At 43.1% G+C, this 10,022-nt stretch overlaps 1 pseudogene; it reads right to left on the reverse strand.

The window, feature by feature from the left end:
• Positions 1 to 8,167: 8,167 nt before the first annotated feature.
• Positions 8,168 to 8,641, reverse strand: LOC129488313 (large ribosomal subunit protein mL50-like; annotated as a pseudogene).
• Positions 8,642 to 10,022: the final 1,381 nt, after the last annotated feature.

Genomic DNA, 10,022 nt, shown 5'->3' on the forward strand with positions numbered 1-10,022 from the left:
AGTGAACCACCTGAATACCATATTCTCCCCAGTGTGTCCTCTAGCTCCACTGACTCCTATCCCTGTCCTGATTTTTCCATTCCCACCCAAAGATATGGGACCCATTTGTCATACAACAGTTGCTTATTGAGCATGTGTGCCAGATCTTATGCTACACACTGGGGATACAGCAGTAAACAAAACATACATGGCATTATTACTGTGTTCTCTGTCTTCCTGTGTTTCACCCCAGGAGGGAGAACCCCACAGTCTCATGTCCTAGAGCTTTACCACCTTGAATCTTCTAGCACCCAGAGCTCTCCGGGTACTGAGTTGGGAAGCAGCTTGATATGGTTTGGCTCTGTCACCCTCCAAATCTCATCTTGTAGCTCTCATAATTCCCACGTGTTGTGGGAGGGACCCAGTGGGAGATGATTGAATCATGGGGGCGGGTCTTTCCTGTGCTGTTCTCCTGATAGTGAATGGGTCTCATGGGATCTGATGGTTTTTAAACGGGGAGTTTCCCTGCACAAGCTCTCTCTTTGCCTGCTTCCAACCACGTAAAATGTAACTTACTCCTCCTTGCCTTCCACTCTAATTGTAAGTCCTCCCCAGCCACATGGAATTGTAAGTCCAATGAACCTCTTTATTTTGTAAATTGCCCAGTCTCAGGTATGTCTTTATCAGCAGTGTGAAAACAAACTGATACAGTAAATTGGTACCAGTAGAGTGGGGCACTGCTGAAAAGATAGCCAAAAATGTGGAAGCAACTTTGGAACTGGGTAACAGGCAGAGGTTGAAACAGTTTGGAGGGCTCAGAAGAAGACAGGAAAATGTGGGAAAGTTTGGAACTCCCTAGATACTTGTTAAATGGCTTTGACCAAAATGCTGATGATGATATGGACAATGAAATCCAGGCTGAGGTGGTCTCAGATGGAGATGAGGAACTTGTTGGGAACTGGAGCAAAGGTGACTCTTGCTATGTCTTAGCAAGGAGACTGGTGGTGTTTGCCCCTGCCCTAGAGATTTGTGGATCTTTGAACTTGAGAGATGATTTAGGGTATCTGGTGGAAGAAGTTTCAAAGCAGCAAAGCATTTAAGTGTTGACTTGGGTGCTGTTAAAGGCATTCAGTTTTATAAGGGAAGCAGAGCTTTGGAAAATTTGCCCCTGACAATGCAATAGAAAAGAAAATCCCATTTTCTGAAGAGAAATTCAAGCTGGCTGCAGAAATTTGCATAAGTAATAAGGAGCCAAATGTTAATCCCCAAGACAGTGAGGAAAATGTCTCCAGGGCATGTCAGAGGTCTTCATAGCAGGCCTTCCCATCACAGGCCCAGAAGCCTAGGAGGAAAAAGTGGTTTTGTGGACTGGGCCCAGGGTCCCTGTGCTGTGTACAGCCTAGGGACTTGGTGTCCTGTGTTCCAGCCACTCCAGCCATGGGTGAAAGGGACCAACATAGAGCTCAGACCATGGCTTCAGAGGGTCCAAGCCCCAAGTCTTGGCAGCTTCCACATGGTGTTGAGCCTGCAAGTGCATACAAGTCAAGAATTAGAGTTTGAGAACCTCCGCCTAGATTTCAGAGGATGTATGGAAATGCCTGGATGTCCAGGAAGAAGGTTGCTGCAGGGGCAGGACGCTTGTGGAGAACCTCTGCTAGGACAGTGCAGAAGGGAAATGTGGGGTCAGAGCCCCCACACAGAGTCCTCATTGGGGCACTGCTTAGTGGAGCTATGAGAAGAGGGCCATCATACTCGAGACCCCAGCATGGTAGATCCACCAACAGCTTGCACTGTGCACCTGGAAAAGCCACAGACACTCAATGCCAGACCATGAAAACTGCTGAGAGGGAGGCTGTACCCTACAAAGCCACAGGGACAGAGTTGCCCAAGGCCATGGGAACCCACTTTCTGCATCAGCATGACTCGGATGTGAGACATGGAGTTAAAGAAGATAATTTTGGAGCTTTAAGATTTGATTGCCCCAGTGGATCTCAGACTTGCATCTGGCCTGTAGCCCCTTTGTTTTGTCCAATTTCTCCCACTTGGAATGGCTGTATTTACTCAATGCCTGTACCCCCATTGTATCTAGGAAGACACTAACTTGCTTTTGATTTTACAGGCTCATAAGCAGAGGTACTTGCCTTGTCTCGGTTGAGACTTTGGACTGTGGACTTTTGAGTTAATGCTGAAACGAGTTAAGACTTTGGCAGGACTGTTGGGAAGGCATAATTGGTTGTGAAATATGAGGACATAAGATTTGGGAGGGGCCAGTGGTGGAATGATATGGCTTGGCTGTTTCCCCACCCAAATCTCATCTTGAATTCCCACGTGTTGTGGGAGGGACTGGGTGGTGGGAGTTAATTGAATCATGTGAGTAGGTCTTTCCCATTCTGTTCTTGTGATAGTGAATAAGTCTCATGAGATCTGATGGGTTTTAAAAAATGGGAGTTTCCCTGAACAAGCTCTCTGCTCTTGTCTGCCACCATGTGAGACGTGCCTTTCACCTTCTGCCATGATTGTGAGGCGTCCCCAGCCACATGGAACTGTAAGTCCATTAAACCTCTTTCTTTTGTAAATTGCACAGTCTTGGGTATCTCTTTATAAGCAGTGTGAAAATGAACTAATACATAGCTCAAGGACATTTTAGGTTAGTGGCTGAGAGGAACATAGGAAGAAACTTGGAGATAACTACATGACAAAGGTCACAACAGGCTTCTGTCATAGGCTATAATTGGAGAAGAAGCACAAGGAACTGCTGGGAGTGAAACCATCACTGTATTTTCTTTCTCCTTTCTTTCCTTTTTTCCCAGTCTTTCTTTTCTCTCCCTCCCTCCCTCCCCTCCTTCTTTCCTTCCTTCCTTCTCTTCTTTCTGTGACAGGGTCTCAGTCTGTTGCCCAGGTTGGAGTGCAGTGGTGCCATCTCAGTTCACTGCACCCTCTGCCTCCCAGGCTCAAACAATCCTCCTACCTCAGCTTCCTGTGTAGTTCAGACTACAGGTATGCATCTCCACACTTGGCTAACTTTTTGATTTTTTTGTAGAGATGGGGTCTCACTCTGTTGCCAGGGCTGGTCTCAAACTCCTGGACTCAAGTGATCCTTACACCTTGGTCTCCCAAAGTGCTAGGATTACAGGCATGGACCCATCACTTTTCTTTTCTTTTCTTTTTTTTTTTTTTTTGAGACGGAGTCTCACTCTGTCGCCAGGCTGGAGTGCAGTGGCGCAATCTCGGTTCACTGCAAGCTCCACCTTCTGGGTTCAAGCAATTCTCCTGCCTCAGCCTCCTGAGTAGCTGGGACTACAGGTGAGTGCCACCACCCCCAGCTAATTTTTGTATTTTTGTAGAGATCGGGTTTCACCATGTTGGCCAGGATGGTCTCCATCTCTTGACCTTGTGATCCACCCACCTTGGCCTCCCAAAGTTCTGGGATTACAGGCATGAGCCACCACGGCTGGCCTCATCACTTTATTTTCAATGTATGAGCAAGATGATTAAACTAGGTATCTTATCAAGGAATGCTTTCAACATTGATGCTGATTAGGAATACTGGAGAACTTTCAAAGCAAGAAGAAACAAAGCTAAGAATTGGTTTGGCTAAGTTACAGGGCAGTATTTATTGTAGTGGTCTGTATTAATTGTTGCTTAATTACACTGCAGCACTAAGTGTGTTCAGTTTCCATAATTTGTTGCATATATTGCAAGGTCATCATCTAACAGCTAATTGATTTTTAGAGCATGAAAGGACCTTGTAGAGATTATATGGGCATAGCCTGCTCACAATTTAACGTTTTAAAGGGAGAAGCCTAGGGATTCTGGGGGTAGAAAAGTAATGTTTTTACCCTTTCACTTTGGATTTTTCTCATATAGGGCCTTCTGCAAATATGTGCTTAAGTCTATGATGCTATTATATTCATAGGATTTTTTAAGCTTTCAAGGAAGTGTAGATTCAGAAGAAATTTGAAAACAATTTTTAAAAATATTCTTGATACAGAACCTTTGAGGGAGATACAAATGTTCTGAATGCCAAATTTACTTAGATTTAAAAATACATATCTTCAAGCAAAGTTGCCATGACAACCTTTCTTAATGTGTGTATAAATTTTATCTCTGTCTCTTTGAGGTTTTTATATTTTCCAATACAGGGTCTAATTACAAGAATTGAGCTCTGTGGTATATTTCTATCTGGATGGTGCCCTATAAAAATTATATAATATTAGAAAATGCAAATCAAGCAATAGGGCAGTTCTATAGCACAGTGATGCCACAAAGGTAAATGTCATCTTGTTCTCTCTGTGATCAGAGATTTTTCTGGTTTCAAACCCAAGATGAAATTTGGGATTGAAGTAGAACTGTGAATCTGTTCTGTTTCTCTTTTTTCATATCTAGAAGATTTACAGGGTGATCTTAGGAAGTTTGGTACATTCTGGACCAACTCTCTCGGTTAGCCCTAAAACTGATCCAGCTTCCTTGGGCTCTTCTCAATCTAATCAGTAGCTGACATCATAGGATGTCTCAGAACCACAAGACCCTTTTCTGCAATGGCACGCATGTGCACAGAGATAATCCAGAAGCAGCTTCTGGCCTGAGCCCCAATCCAGCAAACGCTCCGGGTATACCTCTTCACTTCCTTTTACACAATTTCCATGCCCAGCCTTCAAACAAAACACTTGGAAGATGTCCCACAGTCCGTGTTATGATGTTTATAAAGGTTTTCGAGTTCATTTTTATTGTAAGAGGCACAATCACTACTGGCTATATAATTTGTGAGGCCTAGTCGAGGAGGAAATCTCCTCTTCTCATGGCCCTGCCTTTTCAACCTTTGGTGTATGCGACCCCAAGGAACTGAAATCTCCTGCACTAGGACACTTTACTGACTGGGGTGGTCTAGAGAGCCCTGACAGTCACCTGGTGAACATGCTGTGGTGCTGCCAGCCCAAAGCATATGTTTCCTTGCCTTTCCTGAAAATACTCCAAAACAGACTGCTTGTGGGCCCCCTCCAACCTGCATCCAGATCCCCACTGGAGGCTGAGGGTGACCGCAGGGAAAAGTGAGCCTCCCCTCCACTCTCCTGCCAATGTAATCCAATTACTGCTCAGGGCAGAAGGCAATAGTGGTGGTAGTAGTGAGCAGAGTTGGGGAGAGGAAGGCTGGGTGGGGATCGGGGCACCAAGGAGCAGGCAGCTAGTCACTGAGAACCTGTAGGGGGATGCATGGAGGTGGGCTCTAAGTCCCTGGTGCATGCTCCATGGTCCCATTGGACTTCACTTACAAAACACAAATTCAAAAATGAAATTATTAAGAATTTAAAGCCAGCCGGGCGTGGTGGCTCATGCCTGTTATCCCAGCACTTTGGGAGGCTGAGGTGAGCGGATCATGAGGTCAGGAGTTCGAGACCAGCCTGGCCAACATGGTGAAACCCCGTTTCTACTAAAAATACAAAAATTAACTGGGCGTGGTGGTGCATGCCTATAATCCCAGCTACTTGGGAGGCTGAGGCAGGAGAATTGCTTGAACCTGGGAGGCGGAGCTTGCAGTGAGCTGAGATCAGCCACTGCACTCCAGCCTGGGTGTCAGAGCAAGACTCTGTCCAAAAAAAAAAAATTTAAAGACAATGCCCCCAAAGCATTAAACCCCAAGCACAGTGTCCCTCTGAGCAATGGAATTCTGAGCAACTATATTGGTTGGAGTATAATTGTCCCCTGAACATGTCTGACTTTAGAGGGCATGGTACTTGTGACTCGGTGGTTTTTGAGGGCTATCCTTCTTGGGTGTATGCTAGTTGTTCTTGCAAATATCCATAAATGTCTCATTCACGATTTTTCTTTTAAGTGGTTTAAATCTCTCAAGAATTTCTTACAATTCTTTACAAAGTAGGCAATGAATAGATGCCAATCTTTTTGTAAAAAAAGAAAAAAATTCATAATACACATTTATTAAAGTTGCAAAAGTATATATATATATATATATATATTTTTTTTTTTTTTTTAAACATGGTCTCTCACTCTGTCGCCTAGGCTGGAGTGCAGTGGCATGATTATTGCTCACTGCAGCCTCAACCTCCAGGGCTCAAGTGATCCTCCCACCTCAGCCTCCTGAGTAGCTGGGACTACAGGCTCAAGCCACCATGCCTGGCTAGTTTTTGTATTTTTTGTAGAGATGGTGTTTCACCATGTTGTCCAGAGTGGTCTGGAACTCCTGGATTCAAGCTATCCCCCTGCCTTGGCCTCCCAAAGTGCTGGGATTACAGGTGTGAGCCACCACACCCTGACAAAAGAATTCTAATACACTAAAAATCTCTTTTCTTAAGCCATTTCACTCATGAAACTCTTACTTTTCTGTATATTAACCATAATTGCCAGAAAATTTTCTGCTGGAAGTTAAAATGATGCTTTCCCCTGAAATATCATTATAAAACCCTATGAAATATTTCAGTGATATGAATCATTCACTTAGTCATATGGGTAGACATTTAGATAATAGAAGTAGTTAACAGAAATCTCTGAGAAATATATATTGTTAATTCCTGTGGAGGAGGAAGGAAGAAATCCTACTGAAATATTTTAATTGTAGTTAAATTCAGTGTCCCCTGCCATTTTAAAATATCGAGATTATTCTGTTCTACTCCTTTTCCAAGAGGATACATGAAATAACTTTGATAAAATCATGAATCAGTTTTTGTTTGCTGTTAACCTCTTCTACATTCTATTTCATGAAAATAGCAATTGGTGGCCAAGAATACCCTTATTCTTATCAACCTTGTACTACATAAATGAGACATTATTACCAAGCATCATAGTATTCAGTTAGCAATTTTGTAAAAGTATAATCTCTTTGTTTGCAATATTATTGCAATGGACAAGAAACAAATTGTTTTTTTAAAAATTAGCAAGTTTTGAAAATTATACATTTCATAGGTCAGTTAATATTTAGCATACAGGTTCCAATGGTATTAATGCATAATCAGAAAAACTATTACATTTCAAACTCTGTAATTCATATTATTAAATGAAGGTGAGTATACTTTTCAGTAATAAAAACTCAGTTAATACATTTTGAAGCTTGAAGTTTAAGAAAATCTTCAACATAATTTAAAACAAAAATATGAATAGGCTAGACGCAGTGGCTCATGCCTGTAGACCCAGCTACTTGGGAGGCTAGGGCAGGAGAATGAGGTGGGTGGATCACCCAGGAGCTTGAGGCTGCAGTGAGCTAAAATGGCACCACTACACTCTAGCCTGGGAGACAGAGCAAGACCCTGTCTCTAAAAAAATAAATAAATACAAATTTTAATATAAATATTTTGGAAGATACATTTTCTATCCTATTCTTTTTTCTTTTCTTTTCTTTCTTTCTTTTTTTTCACTTTAACAAATCTACTTTAATTCCAAAAGAAATTAATCTAGGACGGTCAATAATATACAACATACTTTTATGTTTCCTTTATAGGTATCTATCTATACAAGCTTATTTGTATATGTGCAATGTATAATAACTCTATCTTAGATATGAGTCCTAACAGGATAAAAATATTTTCTTGCAACTACTACTTTATGCCTATGAAGGGTGTGAGCTTGCAATGTCCTCCTGTCTTAAACCCAAGTTAATGACAGTGTCCTCTCAAAACTTTTCATAAATTATTAATGACCTAATTTCATTTAAAAAATGGTTTCAGCAGGCTGAGTGCAATGGCTCACGCCTGTAATCCCAGCACTTTGGGAGGCCAAGGCAGGCGGATCATGAGGTCAGGAGAGCGAGACCATCCTGGCTAACATGGTGAAACCCCGTCTCTACTAAAAATACAAAAATAAAATTAGCTGGGTGTGGTGGCGGGCACCTGTAGTCCCAGCTACTCAGGAGGCTGAGGCGGGAGAATGGCGTGAACCCAGGGGTCAAAGGTTGCAGTGAGCCGAGATCGCGCCACTGCACTCCAGCCTGGGCGACAGAGCAAGACTCTGTCTCAAAAAAAAAATAAAAAAAGGTTCCAGCAAATATGAAAATAGAAAGCCCTGTTATTTGTCCATTCATAATATGAGAAAAAAAAGAGATGATACATTCCTCCATAGAAAAAGTGGGTTTAGAGAACAGTTCTGGTAGTATTTCACCTGGTGCAGTATCAAAAGGTCTAATAAGTAGCCCCCTTGCTCAGGGAAAAAAAAATGATTTCAGTGTGTTTCTCTTCCAAATTGCTTAGTAACTCCAAGTGATTTTCAAATTGGGGAGCAGATTACTGGCAGTGAATTCATCAAATTTAGATCTATCTTGAATAGGGACATTAAAGAAAATCAAGAACATCTCTAACCCTGCACATCTGGTGGAGTCTGGAGTTAGGGACTACATGACCCAGCTAAATGTGCCAAGAGATTGAACTGTAGATGACCATCTTCCGGGGAGATGTCTTGCCAATTACTAGGAACAGATGAACCAAAAACTTCTTTAACATAAGATTCCAAACGACTCTGGAGATCTTCAGGCGGTATGTATGCTCGGCTTCATGAGGGTAGACACACTGAGGATAGATTCCTTTTTCACCTCTTCTACTGTCTCAGCAACCACTGGTTCTTTCTTTTTTCTGGATTGAGACCAAAATTCTCTACGTGGTGCCCCTGAGACTGTCCACATGAAGACTTTTCTGGTAATGCCGGACACAGATGGTGCTGTCATCTTTGATGAGATCCACGGGCCTCTCTTTTTTTTTTTCTTTTTTTGAGATAGGGTCTTTCTCTGCCGCCCAGAGGTGGGATCATGGCTCAGTGCAGCGCCTCAACTCCCTGGGTTCAAGTGATCCTCCTGCTTCAGCCTCCCCTGTAACAGAGACAACAGGCACATGCCACCAAGCTTGCCTAATTTTTTTATTTTTTGTAGAGACTGGGGTCTCACTCTATTGCCCAGGCTGGTCTCAAACTTCTGGACTCAAGTGATCCTCTCCAGTCTGTCTCCCAAAGTGTTAGGGTTACAGGCCTGAGCTACCGCACCCAGCTAGCTACCCCATTCTTTTTTTTGAGATGGAGTCTTCCTCTGTCACCCAGATTGGAGTGTGGTGGTACAATCTCGGCTCACCACAACCTCCACTTCCCAGGTTCAAGCAATTCTCCTGCCTCAGCCTCCTGAGAAGCTGGGATTACAAGCGTGCGCTACCACACCCAGCTAATTTTCTTTCTTTCTTTTCTTTTTCTTTTTTTTTTTTTTTTTTGTATCTTCAGTGGAGACAAGGTTTTACCATGTTGGTTAGGCTGGTCTCGAATCCTGACCTGAAGTGATCCACCCGTCTCTGCCTCCCAAAGTGCTGGGATTACAGGCGTGAGACACAGCACCCAGCCTACCCCATTGCTATACATAGAACTACATTATGGTGCATAATTTCAAATTTACACTGTCCACTCTCTTATGGTTTAATGTTTAAAAAATTTTAATCTCTTTATCATTTACAAAGAAGGGAGTTCTTTATTTTGGCATTGCTGATATATAAACCACTATAGATTACAAAATATTAAAATATAATCCCTTCAGGTTGTGTTCCGGGTACACAGTGTGTCTTCTCTCTCTCTCTCTCTTTTTTTTTTGAGACAGAGTCTCACTCTGTCCCCCAGGCTGGAGAGCAGTGGCACGATCTCAGCTCACTGCAAGCTGTGCCTCCCAGGTTCACGCCATTCTCCTGCCTCGGCCTCCTAAGTAGCTGGGACTACAGGTGCACGCCACCACGCCCAGCTAATTTTTTTGTATTTTTAGTAGAGACAGGGTTTCACTATGTTAGCTAGGATGGTCGCAATCTCCTGACCTCGTGATCCACCCGCTTCAGCCTCCCAAAGTGCTGGGATTACAGGCGTGAACCACCATGCCAGGCCCTTTTTTTTTTTTTTTTTTTTTGGAGACAAGGTCTTGCTGTGTTGCCAGGCTGGTGAGCAGTGGCGCCATCAGGATCATGGCTCACTGCAGCCTCAATTTACCCAGCTCAAGTGATCCTCCCGCCTCAGCCTCCCGAGTTGCTGAGACTACAGATCCAAGCCACAATGCCTGGCTAATTTTTGTATTTTTTGTACAGACA

The sequence above is a fragment of the Symphalangus syndactylus genome, chromosome 8, assembly GCF_028878055.3.
Source record: "Symphalangus syndactylus isolate Jambi chromosome 8, NHGRI_mSymSyn1-v2.1_pri, whole genome shotgun sequence".
In the NCBI taxonomy this organism is placed as follows: domain Eukaryota; kingdom Metazoa; phylum Chordata; class Mammalia; order Primates; family Hylobatidae; genus Symphalangus; species Symphalangus syndactylus.